Below are 17,980 nucleotides of genomic sequence, written 5' to 3'. Positions count from 1 at the left end.
TTACTAAGGAATTGACCCTCGACCAGTCCTTTGCGAGGAGGATGAAGTACAACAGCAGTAAATCCTGAAGCAAAGTGGATAACTGAGGCCTTGACAGCTATGTTGGTGTTAGACGTGCTTCTGGTATCCGCCATTAGTGCAGTGGGATTTAGACAATTGATGGAGGTAGTGTGTCCCGGTACCAAATCCCATCTAGATTCCACTTCACTAGGCAGGCGATACCGAGAATGTACAGAGACATCAGAAAGAGTGTCCTCAGTGTCCTAAAAAATGCGGATGTACCCAATGTCCACTTAATCATGGAAATGTGGAGAAGTGGAACAGGGCAGACTAAGGACTATATGACTGTGACAGCCCACTGGGTAGATGTATCGCCTTATGCAGCAACAACAGCAGAGTCACCAGTAGCAGCATCTCAGAAATGCCAACTCGTTCCAAGGCAGGCTATGCTGTGTATCACCAGTTTCAGTAAGAGGCACACCACCGACAACCTCTTAGAGAAACTGAGGGAAATCATCGCCCAATTGCTTACCCCACTTAGACTCTCCTGGGGATTTGTGATATCTGACAATGCCACCAATATTGTGCGGGGATTACATCTGGGCAAATTCCAGCACATCCCATGTTTTGCTCACACAATAAATTTGGTCATGCAGAATTTTCTGAAAAACGACAGGGGCATGCAGGAGACACTTTGGGTGGCCGGAAAAATTCTGGCCACTTTCGCCATTCAGCGACTGCATGCCAAAGACTGGAGCACCAGCAAGCACTCTTGAACCTGCCCTGCCATCACCTGAAGCAAGAGGTTGTGACGCAGTGGTACTCAACCCTCTATATGCTTCCGAGGATGGTGGAGCAGCAAAAGGCCATTCAAGCCTATACATCCACCTATGTTATAGGCAAAGGAGGGGGTATGCATCTGACTCAAGTGCAGTGGAGAATGATTTCCGTGTTGTGCAAGGTTCTCCAGCCCTTCGAACTTGCCACACGTGAAGTCAGTTCAGACACTGCCAGCTTGAGTCAGGTTATTCCCCTCATCAGGCTTTTGCAGAAGTAGCTGGAGAAAGTGAAGGAGGAGCTAAGATGGAGCGATTCCACTTGGTATGTGGGACTTGTGGATGAAGCCTTTCATTCACTTTGCCAGGATTCGAGGGTGGTCAATCTGTTGAAATCAGACCACTACATTTTGTCCACCGTGCTCGATCCTAGGTTGGGGCTGCCAGGAAACAACTTAGGTATCCTAAGCAACCTGCTGGCAGACAGGACCAAGTTTGGACATCTGGTCCGGAATGAAGGACCTGGCAACAATTTCTGACATGTCTACTGTAACTGCATATGTTACTGTCACCATTGACAGAATGGTGGAGGATCACATTGGTGGCAGCATACAAGTAGGTATGTCAGACAGTCCGTACCTGTACTGGCAGGAAAAAGAGGCAAACTGACTCTATTTTACCTAAGTTGCCTCCCCTCCAGTGTGTACTCCGAAAGAGTGTTTAGTGCAGCCGGGAACCTTGTCAGCGAAAGGCGAAGGAGGTTGCTTCCACAAAATGTGAAAAAGATGATGTTCATCATAATTAATTATCAATTCTTCCCCAGGGAGACCAGCCTCCAGAAAGTACAGAGGGACCTGTGGTGGTGGATTCCAGTGGGGACGAATTAATACTCTGTGAGGATGAGGATGTATACAACATTGAAGAGGGTGAGGAATTGGTGGATGAGGAGGAGGACGACATGTTGCCTCCAGCGCGTTCATAAAAAGTTACTGTCAAGTTCAGAAACTTTGGCTAAGACCGTAAGCAGTCCAGGGACACCTAAATCCCTTTTTCCTGTTTTACCCAAGGAGTCGGTGGATGAGGAGGATGAGGACGACATCTTGCCTCCGTAGAGCCAGTTTGTGCAGGGACACATTAATTGCCAGCTTGTTTTGTGGGGGCCTAAACGAGCCAATCATTTCAGCCCCAGTCATGTGGCAGACCCTGGCGCTGAAATGATTGGTTTGTTAAAGTGTGCATGTCCTGTTTATATAACTTAAGGGTGGATGGGAGGGCCCAAGGACAATTCCATCTTGCATCTCTTTTTTTTCTTTGCATTATGTACTGTTTGGGGCCACTGCAGTGTCACTACTAGATGGGCCACATGTTTGTGCCGCCCACTTGTGTTGCTTAGCATAGTCATCCAGCTACCTCGGTGCAACCTTTTGGGCTATAAACAATATTGTGAGGTGTGAGGTGTTTAGAATAGACTGGAAATGAGTGGAAATGAAGGTTATCGAGGTTAATAATTGAATAGGAGCATAAAAACCCACAAATTCTGTGATTTTAGCTGTTTTTATGCTTTTTAAAAAAAAAATACAGATCCAAAACACAAAACCCAGAACCCAAAACATGGAAGGGTGGTTTTGGCAAAACCAATCCAGATCCAAAACACGAAGAAAGATCCAGATCCAAAACCAAAACACAAAACACGAAAAGTGGCCGGTGCACAACCCTAATTTATATATATATATATATATATACACAAAAACATATATACACATATACACACATTATATACACACATATATATATGTGTGTATATGTATATACATATATATAAGAGATGTGCGCCGACCCCCGTGTTTTGGTTTTGGATCTCCCATGGTTTTGGATCTGGATTGGTTTTGCCAAAAACTCACTTCCGTGTTTCGTTTTCGTGTTTTGGTTTTGGATTTGGATTTTTAAATAAAAAAAACAGCTAAAATCACATAAAATGGGCCTTTTTTGTTCCTACAGTATTAATAACCTCAATAACATTTATTTCCACTCATTTCCAGTCAATTTTGACCATCTCACAGCTTACAATATGGATTTGTTCATCTTGTTTAGGCCTAAAATTTGCACCAAGATAGCTGGCTGACTAAGCGAAGCTGCAGCAGTGGGTGGCACAAACACATGACAGTTCAACTTCAAACATGGCACATCAGGAAACACTTTTATTATTCAAGAGAGGCCTGTTGAGTTGGAGTATGTATGTAGTTGAAGGTAGGGCAGGGACAGGAAGGGTTTATTGATAGTAAATTTCATTTCATTTTTTGATTCAAAAGAAAGGGAAGCCAAATAAGTGGGAACCCTTGTTCCAACATCTGAAGCTCCTATCTCTCCATATCATCTATTATAGATGAAAAAAAATGTCATCGGGGACATCTAGCTCCTCTTTCTGTACCCTGCTCACCCTTTTGGACAGGAAGTCCAGGATGGATGGTTTAGAAGAAGATGGCCTAGCAATAGATGGGGATGGTCATTATCAAAACCTGGTCCCCCCAGTGGGTGTAGTCTGGGAGGTATTGGTTGGCATGCAGGCTGGCATGTAGGCAGCGCAATAACAAAGGCCTCCATGTTGTCTGTGCTTACTATACTGTATTTCAGTTTGCGATTCAGGTAGGAATAAAGTTGGCTACAGAACACGGTGACAGAATCACTGGATGTCTTAGTGCATTCAGGCAAAATACGATCCATGAATTCCCAGACCGATTCTGGACAGATGAATCCTTTGCTTGTAATAATCTTTGGTAATTCCTGGCAAAGGTGGGTGTTATAGCCAGACACTTTGAAGGCTGTAACTCTGAACTGCTTTATAGGAAACATGTGAATGAAACCTTTCCACACTGCAGAACATGATGGAGAAATCCATTGACGTTCAGCACCTAGAGCATCTTTTTCATGTTCTCTGAGGCCTCTCCTGACATTTGTTTACATTTTTTAATAGAACAGTTTTAGAATTTAGGATGTCTACTCTATATAGGTTTGTAAATAAATATAGGCTTCAGTTTTTTAGAGCATATAACTTTATAAGCTGTTAGGATAACATTTCTGCTATGTTTAAGATTAAAAAAAAGAAAACTTTTTGTAACCCAATAACTTAAAAAAAAAGTTTTCATTGCAATATTCATGCAGCCCCTTGACAGACAGCAGCACAGCACCCCTGCGCACCTGCGCCAATGACAGTGACAGCCATGTGTGGCTGACACCCACACAATAACATTTTTTTATTTATTATTTTGGGCATCAGCCCCTTGACAGAAAGGAGCACAGCACCCCTGCGCACCTATGCCGATGACAGTGACAGCCAGGTCTCGCTGACACACACACAAAAAAAATTGACAAAAAATAGACAATATATTTTTATTTTTTTTCAGCTCCAGAACTTGGGCCCAGAGCACAAAATGATTACGACTGGAGTCGGGCAGCACTAGGTTGCAACTTGGGTTGGTGGCTGGATCTTGTGTGGTACTGTGGTTAAGCCTAACACGCACGCACACACACACAGAAAAATATAAAAGACACTTTGATTGATTTTTTTTTTTACTATATATTTTTATTTTTTTTGAGTCCTGAACTTGGGCCCAGATGGACACAGCACCAGACCAGATGTATCTGCACCAGCCCAGATGGACACAGCAGACAGCAAAGTACCAGCCCAGAATGGATCAGCAGCACAGCCCAGGACACAGCAGACAGCACAGACAGCCCAGATGGATCAGCAACAGCCCAGATGGACACAGCAGACAGCACAGTGACAGCACCAACCCAGAATGGATCAGCACCAGCCCAGGACAAAGCAGACAGCACCAGCACCTCTTCCAGCCCTACACTACCCACCCTCCCTATTCAGTCTCCACAGCCGGAGTGAAATGGCATCCGTTGCGTGGTCCCTTATATACTACATTGATCATGGAGACGAAAGCTCATGAACCGCGAGATTTCAGACTCTATAGTTTTGCCTCGGTGTGAGATCTGAGTCAGGTGGGAAAAATCGAGCCTGCTTGGATCCAACTCGGATCTGCTAAATTCGGGTTTGTTCGGATCTCAGAGATCCGAACCCACTCATCTCTAATATATATATATATATATATATATATATATATAGACCCTCCAACATGACTCGTTCCATTAGGTACAAAATGCTCTGCTCCTGGACTTCCCTCTTAATTTCTGATTGCAGACACCTGTGCTGAAACATCTGTCTCATCAATTACGTAGTTCAACACAGTTGATTGCAATCATACATTAGGTGGGCAGTCCAAGAGCAGAGTGTTTTGTACCTAATGGAATGGGTCATGTTGGAGGGATATATATATATATATATATATATATATATAGTGGAAGTATAGAAGCCATTTTGTATCCTATTTTGTTTTAAAATATGCCACATATTCATTGACAGTAAATGTACAGGACAGGAGAGGGTTAATTCATTGTACAGAGCCTGTCACGTATGCACAGAAAAGCATATGTACATATATGGGAATGTTATTTAAATCTTAGGTTGTCTTGAGACTGCCAGCTCATCAGTTTCACTGCTTTTAATGAACAACAGATATATTTTTTGTGAATAGTCCGGAGTGTATAAATTTGTGCACTTGGAGCATTAAAGCCAGAGAGGAGGAGATGCTTGTGGTTACATACACATTTGTGTCCAGTGTCTCTTTCCTTCACGATTATATGTAGATTATAACAGACAAGGCCCTGAGGGTGACCAAGAAAGAACTCAATTCATTAATCATAGCTAGTGATCAGATTCGACAACATGGAAGTTCCAACTGAATACCCAGCAGTATTGACCATTGGACAGATGGCCATAGATCATGTTCTGGAGATGGAGTTGCCAGGACAATTTCCTAGGTGACTAGACTAAAATGTTTTTGCTCTCCTAGCACCTGTATCCCCATTGCAGCTGATGTTCTGTCCTGCTGGAATCAATCCTTGGGTATTAATTGGTCATCCTAAAAGTGTTGTTATTTAAAAATGTTATAATCTGTTATATGTTCAGTGAATGATAGGTGAATGTTTAAAGTCTTGTTTGTCTGTTTGATATGTAACAAATCTGTCCTAATTGTGTTTTTAGAGTAACTTTGATAATACTCACTGATTTAACTTTAGAAGACGGCCCCACACAGTGATTTGTTAATGAAATAGAAGAATGCCATAAAATTCCATTAGATTTAGAAAAGTACGCCAGATGGGTACTACGATTGGATACATTTATAGAAATGTGTTTTCATTAAGTGTCTGAAAGAACAGAAAAGGAGAGTTACATCCAATTGTGTTAATAATTGACCAGGAAAAGTCAGTGCGTGGCTGTCAGCCTATAGATAAACATTTGATATTATTCCTGTGCACGGGAATAACCACCTCTAAAAAGAGTTGGGTCATTAGGCCTGATACATGATTCAGCTATACAAGGGACAGTTAAAGCATTGGAAAATGGTGATAGTAAGCCGGTGCCTAAGAGTTATGTCACTCAGGTGATAAAGAAGCTTTATAGGAATCATAAAGCAGGACATTTGATGAAAGTGTTTACAAAAAGGCTGACACCCCAGAGACTGACTTGTACAAACATCACAAAATGATAAGCTATGAGATGTGAGTAGAATTAGAGGTTATGTTAATAAATATAACCTAGATGACACACTGAAAGATCTGATTGAGAACTGTAATAAACTTGAATAAGAATTTAGAAATGACCCCCAGATGTCCACTTACTTAATTAGCACTGCAGAGGAATGTTGCATTTTATATAACTAGTGTTTTGTTTGTTTTGTTTTTCTTTTCTTCTCAAAATGTATATTTAATTTTGTATTGTGAAGACATGCTGTGATAGAGTTGTTTTGCTGATGACAACGGAATGCAGGATGTCACAGAAAATGGCTGCCGTGCTGAAATTGAATGTTTGCTTGTGAGTGAAATGGGCCCATATGTATGTGATAAAAGAGAGTCGAATGAACTTATGAGAAAGTAGAGTTGTTTGGATCAATTATGTTGATCAGATGTGATGTGTGAATGATTGTGCGTGGAGAAGTTGTACTATGCATTGTGGAGAAGTTGTGCAGGAATTGAAAGGGTTAATGTGCTAGTGCGAGTGAGTTGCCATTTTTTCATGGGGGCACCCATAAATAAAAATTGGCATTGCAAGATTGAAAAAAGGATTGATTTAGAATGCATTAATAACAAAATGCTTTATTTGAAATTTCCTAGGAAAACTGATATTGTTTCTGTAACTTGTGCGATCAAGAGAATGCAGAGACACATTGTAATTCTAAAAATACCCCAGTAATTATTTTTGATTGCTGCAGAAGGGATTAATAATAGTAAAAGTGATATACAATTTCCCTAACAAAATGTTTTATCAGTTCAGTTCATGATTTCTTTAAGCTGTTGAATGATGCATGCTTACAAATTAAGATGTTAATTGTTTTAGACAAACCAGTAGAACATGATTTTACAAATGTAAGAATATAGGCAGATTGTGTTTCAAGAGAAAAATCCAATAAACAGTACCAGATGTTATAGAGGCTCTGGAGTGTAAGGGAATGTGTTAATATGCCCGCTATAGAAAAGACACACAGGCGTGCAACTAGAATTACACTGATAATACTTAAAACATGCCAGATGTTTTTTGTATGCTTCTGACTGACTTGGTTAAGGTACTCAGATCAATAATAAAGAATATTAGGAGTTAAACAAGTCATACAAAAAGTGCTTGTACTAAAAACAGTTAAACAATTGAGTGGATTTTTAGGTCCTATCACATATTGATGCACTTAAAAGGTGATACTCAGCAGGGATCATTGATATTCACAGAACAACAGAAATTTAAACGGAACATAGTTCTAGCATTAGTTCTACCATATTATAGCAGTTAGTTAAGATTGAATCCAGATGTCACTTTGTTTCTCATGTATTCAATAGGAGGGAGGAGAAAGGGGGTGATGCTGGCATATGAGAGATGAACAGAAATTCTAGCAGCACAGCATATGCAAATATACTGTATGTAGTTTAGCTAGCAACCACAGGAGGCTAATGAGGCACAGGAAGATGAAAATTATGATTACTTTTTTTTTATTTTTCACAAATGAAATTCTTTTTGATAGGTCATGTTATTGTAAGTTATACATAGATTGTATTAGATTTTTTGTTTGCTACTTTTCAAATGCCGACAAATTTAGTTTTAAGTAAGGTCAAAAGCACATATCAAAGAAAATACCCCAGAAGAGGAACTGCTCCTGCAAACCAAGTTGGCCAAATAGGCTACAGTAATATACCTACCTGATATTGGCGACCAGAAACACCAGAAACATTGAACATGATTTCATTAAAAGTTGCAGTTACAGGTTCTTCAGAGAAAGAAGTAATAACTTGGAAAAGACTAGGTGCATGACTTCAGGTGATGGATGGGTGGTTGAACACCACCTCTGTCTGCCATGTGCACTGTTCTCAGTCTGAGCCCAAATACTTCATGGAAGCACTCATCAGTTTATAGATGCTATGGTGAAAATAACCAAGAAGCACTGGATAGCCCCAGGCTTCAGTTTGGCTGCATAAGCTTACCCCTAATCGTTGCACAGCCCAGGAAAAGTGATCAAGGTACTAGAAGAAGAAAGAAAGGAGTACCTCACAGATGTTAATCCTTCCAGAAACTAAAGATTGATTTTATATAGTTGGTTAAGTGTTGGATATGTTCTGTGCACAGACCTGTTGTCAAATTGACTATGGTTTTGCAAGGTAGCAAACACAAAAGAACAATAGAAACAATAGGAAAAAGGAAAATAAATGACAGAATTAATTTGTACATGTGAAGTACTTGAGGTAATAGAGAGTGACAAGGTACACATTTTATTGAAAACATTTTTAGAATGTATCTTGGAGAATCTGTGAATAAATAGGCCACAAAGCAATGATACAGTGTAAAGACTGAACTATACAGTCAAATTGAACTATAAAAAGGTGTTAGAATGTTTACTTTTAATATATTTGATAGTCAAGAACATTCCCAGTGTGAATCGTAGGATGATAGCTTATGGAATACTATTTAGTATAGCTGTTAGAACAAGATGTGACTTCCTACAAGAGTTACAATATGGGCATTGTGACTTGATTCAATATGTGATGCATATAAAATAGAAACTAACCAAAAGTCCACCCCCAGGGGTTCTCTTATGTTCTAGATCTCAATTCAGATTGCAGCACCTACACACTACAACCAGGCGATTGGGTCGTGATAAAGAAGCATCTAAGGAAAAGTCCTAGGACCCAGATACAACGTCCTTATCCAAGTTCTCCTAACTACTCCGATGGCAGTAAAGGCAGCAGAAAAGAACATTTGGATTCACCTCACACTGCATGATCGTTATATAAGGGGAGTTGGAGTAATTTGAAGTTATGAATAGATATATATTGCTAGGCCCTAAGCTAGACAAAGGCTTGTGAGGATGTACTATATACTATGTTTCGTTATTGTTATAGTTTTGTTTCTAGTTTTATCAATATCTAGACCTAGTGTAAAGAATGGTCACAATATAGAAGCTTTAGCCAGACTATTTAATACTGTTACAGATAAAATATTTGATGTGTTTGAAATAATTACTAATGAATTGAAATTCCAGGTGAAGGTTTTGGGAAAGTTTAGGCTGATCCTTGAGTATCTCACAGCTACACAGGGAAGTATGTGTAAAATAGTTAGACCTGTTTGCTGTAATTATATAGCTGATAATTTATCTGACTCAATATACAGTATGCACACTTGGAGAAAGTTAAGAAATTGAAAGACAAGTTTAGGAAGATGCATAATGATCCAGAGTATGATATTGATAGTAATGGATGGTTTACACATTTGAATCTGTCAAATTGGTTCAAGGGAACAGAAGAATAGTTTTCAGGTATTTTCATGTTAATAGCTAAAGTATTGACATTACTAGTAATCATTTACCTGATTGTCAGGATAGATATTTGGCTAATAAGGAAAATACTTACACTTGATTGCTGTTCTAGGTTTAAAGCGTCTAAAAAAATATCAAAGACAGCTATGATTCTGCTACATGAACATACCCAGAACTTCTGTGCAATTTGAAAGACAAGAGAACCATTGCTTGGCAGAGACTAATATGAACAATGTATGGCAATAATTGAAGTATTTTACAAGAATATGGATGAAAAGAAGATACAGGACTATAGGAACTGAGGGACTCATCGCCTATGTGGTCTTGAATGGGCACTGCCCCATGCAGCTACCTCGTTAGGAGGGATAACTTGTTGTGTGAAGTAGATACCAGATAAATAGGGGGTGGGCCATGGCTAGGTAAGATAGAAAGACAACAGTATGTAAGATTATAATAAAAAGGAGGGAAAATGTGGAAGTATAGAAGCCATTTTGTATCATATTTTTTTTTAACTTATGCCACGTATTCATTGAAAGTAAATGTACAGGACAGGAGAGGGTTAATTAATTGTACAGAGCCTGTCACATATGCACAGCAAAGCATATGTACATATATGGGAATGTTATTCAAATCTTAGGAAGTGTTGAGACAGCCAGCTCATCAGTTTCACTGCTTTTAATGAACAGAAGATGTATTTTTTGTGAATAGTCCGGAGTGTATAAATTTGTGCACTTGGAGCATTAAAGCCAGAGAGGAGGAGATGCTTGTGGTTACATACACATTTGTGTCCAGTGTCTCTTTCCTTCACATGATTATATGTAGGTTATAACAAACAAGGCCCTGAGGGTGACCAAGAAAGAACTCAATTCATTAATTATAGTTATTGTCCAGAGTCGACATTATACATATATATATATATATATATATATATATACATATATATATATATATACATATATACATTCAGCCCGGCACTCTGATTAAATTTACTGGTAATCTCGAGGATGCCCACCAAGGATATTAAACAAATTCCTATATCGAGCTGAACAGCCCCTCAGGAAAAAGACAAGAGGCATCCTCAGTAGTTGTAATAAAGTGATATATTGTCACAAATCAAAGACAGATGAGTCTTAAAATGTAGACAACATCTACTGAGGAGGGCAACCTGTTTTTTTTTCCTGAGGGGCTGTTCAGCTCGGTATGGGAAGTTGTTAGGGGGCACCAGTCAAAATTTTGCCTAAGGCACCAAATGGGCTAGGGCTGGCTCTGAGTTCAGTGGTGCTGTGCTGCTGTATCAGTCAGGGGGGTGACCTGTTCTGCTGTATCAGTCCAGTCCAGTCCAGTAGTGCTGTCCTGTGATGTATATTCAGTCCAAATAATTTTTACAGGGGCTGCTCTGTGTGGTGTAGAGGTGTGCTGCCCTGTGCCCTGTGTATATTCACTTCAAATAAAAAGGGGTGATAATTTATCCAAATAATTTTTACAGGGGCTGCCCTGTGTAGTGTAGGGGTACGCTGCCCTGTGCCCTGTGTATATTCACTCCAAATAAAAAGGAGTGATAATTTATCCAAATAATTTTTACAGGGGCTGCCCTGTGTGGTGTAGGGGTACACTTCCCTGTGTATATTCACTCCAAATAAAAAGGGGTGATTAAATTCATCCAAATAACTTTTACAGGGGCTGCCCTGTGTGGTGTAGGGGTACACTACCCTGTGCCCTGTGTATATTCACTCCAAGTAAAAAGGGGTGATTTAATTCATCCAAATAATTTTTACATGGGTGATTCACTCCATAAAAATAATGCACTCCATAAAAATAATGGAAGACAAAAATTTGGAGGAAAAAATAGGGAAAGATCAAGAACCACTTCCTCCTAGTGCTGAAGCTCCTGCCACTAGTCATGACATAGACAATGACATGCCATCGACATCATCTGCCAAGGCCGATGCCCAATGTCATAGTAGAGGGCATGTAAAATCCAAAAAGCCAAAGTTCCATAAAATGACCCAAAAAAATAAATGTAAATCATCTGAGGAGAAACGTAAACTTGCCAGTATGCCATTTATGACATGGAGTGGCAAGTAACGGTTAAGGCCCTGGCCTTTGTTCATGACTAGTGGTTCAGCTTCACATGATGATGGAAGCCCTCCTCCTCTCACTAGAAAAATGAAAAGTGTTAAGCTGGCATAAGCACAGCAAAGAACTGTGCATTCTAAGATGATATTACAAATACCCAAGGCGAGTCCAAGTGTGTCAGTGGTTGTGATGCCTGTCCTTCCCAACACCCTCTGCAAGTGCTGGAAGGAGCACCCACAGTCCAGTTGCTGATATTGAAATTGAAGATGCACTGGTTGAAGCACAATAGGATGAAGATATTGGTGTAGCTGGCGCTGAGGAGGAAGTTGACGAAGAGGATTCTGATGGAGATGTTGTTTGTTTAAATCAGGCACCAGGGGAGACAGTTGTTGTCCATGGGATGAAAAAGCTCATCATGGTCATGCCTGGGCAGAAGACCAAAAACTCCACCTCTTCGGTCTGGAAGTATTTCTATCCAAATCCGGACAACAACTGTCTTGCCATATGTAGTTTATGTAAAGGTGTAATAAGTAGGGCAAGGACTTTAAACACCTAGGAATATCCTCCCTTATACGTCACCTGCAGCTCTTTCATATAAAGCGACTGTCAAGTTCAGAAACTGTTGCTAAGACCATAAGCAGTCCAGGGACACCTAAATCCCTTTGTCCTGTTGTATCCAAGCACCTGCAAACCACACCAGCAACTCCCTCCTTGTCAAAATCAGGATTGGAAGTAGTCCTGTAGGCCATGTCACTGGCATGACTGACTCCTCTCCTTTGCGGGATTCCTCCGGAGGATCCTGCATCTAAATGCGTAATGCTGCCGCTGCTGCTGTTGCTGCTGGGAGTCATTCATCATCCCAGAGAGGAAGTTGGAACACCACTACTTCTTTTACTAAGCAATTGACTGTTCAACAGTCCTTTGTAAGGAAAATTAAGTACGACAGCAGTCATCCTGTGGCAAAGCTGATAACTGAGTCCTTGACAGCTATGTTGGTGTTAGACATGCATCCGGTATCCGTCATTAGTGCAGTGGGATTTAGACAATTGATGGAAGTAGTGTGTCCCTGGTACCAAATCCCATCTAGATTCCACTTCACTAGGCAGGCAATACTGAGAATGTACAGAGACGTCAGAAAAAGTGTCCTCAGTGTCCTAAAAAATGCGGTTGTACCCAATGTCCACTTAACCACGGGCATGTGGACAAGTGGAACAGGGCAGACTAAGGACTATATGACTGTGACAGCCCACTGGGTAGATGTATCACCTTACGCAGCAACAACAGCAGCGTCACCAGTAGCAGCATTTCAGAAACACCAGCTAGTTCCAAGACAGGCTACGCTGTGTATCACCGGTTTCAGTATGAGGCACACTGCCGAGAACCTCTTAGAGAAACTGAGGGAAATCATCGCCCAATGGCTTACCACACTTAGGACCTTATTCAGAGGCGGTCACGAGCACCGAGCGCTCGCAACCGACGCAATGTTGGTCCACAGGGCATGCGCACGATGGAGATGGCTCCGTTGTGTGCTTGCGTGAGCCCCCGCTAACAACGGATCACCCGTAGTTAGCGGGCTCGAAGCAGACGGAGCGAGCTGTCGATGTTGATTGACAGCTCGCTCCGTTTGCTGGGCGGGCAGGGGCCGTGCCCGGCCAAACATAGGCGTTCCTTTCGGAATGCTTGCCGTTTTGTGGGCGTCCCCACTGACATCATCAGTGATGTCAGTGGGGAGCTTCCTGCTCAAACAGAGCAGGAAGCTCCCTGGGGCTGAAGGTTGATGAGACCCTACCCTAGGGTCTCGTCGTATGCCCCGATGGTCGCGATGGTCTTGACCATCTCCCTTAGTGGTTGTTAGAGCTGTGGGTGTTAACCCATAGCCTAATGACTGACATGGAGGTGGCCGTTCAGGATGCAAGCGGCCGCCCTGTTTCTGAGCGACCGCTTGCATCCTACAACCACCTCTGAATGAGGCCCTTAGACTCTCCAGGGGATTTGTGATATCTGACAATGCCACCATTATTGTGCGGGCATTACATCTGGGGAAATTCCAGCATGTTCCATGTTTTTCTCACACAATAAATTTGGTGTTGCAGAATTTTTTTTAAAATGACAGGGGCATGCAGGAGACGTTTTGGGTGGTCCGAAAAATTTCAGGCCACGTTCGCCATTCATTGACTGCATGCCAAAGACTGGAGCACCAGCAAACACTCTTGAACCTGCCCTGCCATCACCTGAAGCAAGAGGATGTAACGCGGTGGAACTCAACCCTCTATATGCTTCAGAGGATGGAGGAGCAGCAGAAGGCCATTCAAGGCTATACATCCACCTATGACATAGGCAAAGGAAGGGGGTATGCACCTGACTCAAGTGCAGTGGAGAATTATTTCCGTGTTGTGCAAGGTTCACCAGCCCTTCGAACTTGCCACACGTGAATTCAGTTCAGACATTGCCAGCTTGAGTCAGGTCATTCCGATCATCAGGCTTTTGCAGAAGCAGCTGGAGAAAGTGAAGGAGGAGCTAAGATGGAGCGATTCCGCTCGGTATGTGGGACTTGTGGATGAAGCCCTTCATTAGCTTTGCCAGGATTCGAGGGTGGTCAATCTACTGAACTCAGACCACTACATTTTGGCCACTGTGCTTGATCCTAGCCTGCAAAAGTGCAAAGACCTGCTGGTGAAAACACTGTCAGATAAAGCGGAACATGACACGGCAACACTTCCTTCTTCATTTTCTTCTTCAACTGAGGCTCCCTGGAAACCAACCCGCTGGTAGTGATGCAGGGGAGGCAGGACCAAGTTTGGACATCTGGTCTGGACTGAAGGACCTGCCAACAATTTCTGACATGTCTACTCTCACTGCATATGATGCTGTCACCATTGAAAGAATGGTGGAGGATTACATCGGTGACAGCATCCAAGTAGCATGTCAGACAGTTTGGATACCTAATGATCTATACACCCTAAATGTCTCTATTTAGCGTTATAAGTCGCACAAGAAATAATTGCTTGCCAGACTTGGATTGTGGTTCCAAAGCACAAAAAGATATTATTCACCAAAAAGCAGACAGTTAGTGATCTACAGATCTGCCCAGCTATTTTGTTGCTCATGGCGTGGCGTGAGTTGCACCATGGACTTGTGGCATGGCGTGCAGGCCTCTGAGTCGTGCCATGGACTTGTGGCATACCATGGTGTTCTTCAAAGGATATGCTACGGCATGTAATACAGTGCTTAACCGCTGGGTGGCGAGTGCTCCACTTTAGTAATTGCATGTAATACAGTGCTTAACCGCTGGGTGGCGAGTGCTCCACTGTTGTAATTTGTACTGAATGCCTTGTACTGAATGCCATACTGTTAAACTTACAGTAAATTGGATGGATATCACATTCACAGCATTTGCATGTTCGCACAACCATTACTGTATTTTTAATGTCACATAATGTACATACAGTGCAGTACTGTACCGTACAGTAAGATCTTATAACAGGATGCAAATCACTGCACATACAGTATTGTACATACGGTACGGTGCAGTAACTGAACAGTAGAGAAGTTGCCCGAGTTGTCACGGTATAACCGATACTGTAGATTAATGAGATGCACGCACAGCTTTCACTAAGATGGGATGAATTACAGTATGACAATTTTTTTTTTTTATTAAAAACAGCAGCGGGAGAAGTGCACAAGGATGAGGCCACTCTGTGCGGTTCACTGTAGCTGTCGTGTGGGCTAGTGGTTAGGTGATCACTTTGGTAGAATTATGGTCCCGGGTTCGATCCCTGGAAAAGAATATACCATACCGTATACTGTATATTTTTTTTTATTGGCACTGTCTGCTCTGGACACTATAGTGAAACTACTTTAGTAGTGTTATACAGTAATACTGTAGTGTTGTTGTTTAAAAGGCTGCTTAAAAGTAAGACATTACAAACTGATTGTGTGTTTAAATAGTGCAAAACTTTCGTCAATGTCTGCGCTGTGGTGGCTGTCTGCTTCGAGGGGTTGCAATGGTATTTCATGCGCATGCCCAGTGGAGGGGTTACAATGGGATCTGTAGCTCCAAGAGAGGGCTCTGTATTTCAAACTGTGCACCTAAAACGCAAAACGCAAACATGCGACAACACAGATGCGGTCTCGGCCTTACACACTATAGCGACGTCTCTTGGACTGTGTCTGAGAGTGGTTTCTGACTGTGAGAGAGCTCTCTGTGTTCAAAGCTGACTGTGCGTTTGAAGCGCAAAATAGCGTTGCATCGCAAACTTATGACAATGGTGATGCTCTTCCAACCTTGCACACTAAGTACGGTAGTAGTGGGATCTGTATGAGAGAGAGCTCTCTCTATTACACGGTTGGCGCTATGGTGGCTGTCAGCCACCTGCGATGGATTAGAAATGGAGGGGGTACCTGCACAATGGGATCTGTGGCACCAAGCCATACACCATGTAGCGCTATGCCATGGCATATGGAAGATCATCACTGAGTATGCACAGTTGGTTGGCTGTATTACTGCAGTCAGTATGCTGTTGAATTTCCGTCTCTGGAGGGCGCATGCCCAGTAGGAGGGTTGCGATGGGATTTCTGGTGCATGCCCAGTGGGCCGAGAGTCATACACAGTGCATCAGGTCCCTTCCCCCAAAGCAAGCAAGAGCCTCTCATTACCATAATAAAGGATGCTTTGTTAATCCATTTACTGTAAGCAGTCAGCTCTACCCTAGTGTCCTGAAAAATGCAACGAATAGTGACCATTGCCAAGGACACCATCCCCCGTCTGCTAGGACAACTAGTGTGCTGCTATGAATGTGCTTGTACTGTATATTACAAACTGACGGTGCCGTTGAATTTTGCACCACACAATTAGTGATTTCATAACTGCAGAAACTGGTAATGAATGGACTGTATAGAATGAGAGACAGGGCTCTGTATCACAAACTGTGTGCCTAAAATGTAAAATGCAAACATGCGACAACGCAGATGCGGTCTCGGCCTTACACACTATAGCGACGTCTCTTGGACTGTGTCTGAGAGTGGTTTCTGTCTGTGACTTTGCCACTATGGTTATGACTACATTACAGTGCACCACAGACTCCAGCCATAACAAGTGAATTAGTGTCGTCGTGCGTCGTGCGCAGTGCGCCATACATTATGCGCTGTGCGATGTATGATGTGCGTCACTGGCTACTGAAAATGGCTGCTAGTAGGTGCGACGTTTTTCGTCCGGCGAGCTCTTTGTCTTGGTGAAGTGGCGGGACCAAGCCTTCTCAACAAACCAAGACAAAGAGCTCGCATATAGAAGTGCAAGCCGAGAAATATACAGGCTATACGGCCTGCGCCGCAACGTTAGGTCACTGCAGCGCAGGTGGTCAGACCTGCTGAGGAGGGACAGGCCTCGCCTAGAGCGCATCCGGAGGCGTATAAGGCAAAGTAAGTACAGTATTGCTGTATAATCACATGAATTACAGTATACTGTACAATAACGAATATAGTTCAATGCACGACTCTGACTTACTCTACATTACTTTACACTGCACTGTAGGGTTTTGGATACTACAGTATCTGACGATGACTGACAGTTGTTACCACATACTGACATGACTGGCAGACATTTGATTGACAGGCTGATTAAATCTACAGTACTGTACTGTACATGGACTAAAGGGTGACACACTATTGGTCGACATGGCTTGTTTGATTAATAAACCTACAGTAACAAAAGGCAAGTTGATTGATCCACCATTCTAATGCCTGTCGACCAAATCCATGTTAACCTACAGTACTGAACACACTATTTTTCTGTGCTGGGCCTGCCCCCTTTAAGTCTGACATTATTACTGTACGTCACAGACAGATTCAGGGGTCTCCAATCAGCTCCCAACTGTCATCTCATAGGCTGTGTTTTCATTAATTTTTTGACTTGTCAATATTTGTTTTTCTTTGACACACAGATGACTGCTTTATAGAGGAGGCAGGCAGCAGCCCTGCCCCGATCTGTAAGTACAGTAGTGTACATTACATTGTTCTACCACTGTATACTTACTGTCTCTCTCTCTCTCCATGCATCTCCAACCTCTTCTCAATACACGCTAATTCTTTCTCTCCTTGTTGTTCTTATTTTCCAGTACTGTACAGTATGTTTCGGTGACCTGTCTTTAGGTGCATACACGCTAGACGATTTGGATGAACGCTAACAATATTGTTCAATGATAAAGTACA

The sequence above is a fragment of the Taudactylus pleione genome, unplaced genomic scaffold (genome assembly GCF_031769625.1).
Source record: "Taudactylus pleione unplaced genomic scaffold, aTauple2 ptg000042l, whole genome shotgun sequence".
NCBI classification, from domain to species: Eukaryota; Metazoa; Chordata; class Amphibia; order Anura; family Myobatrachidae; genus Taudactylus; species Taudactylus pleione.
This window is presented reverse-complemented; position numbering follows the sequence as displayed.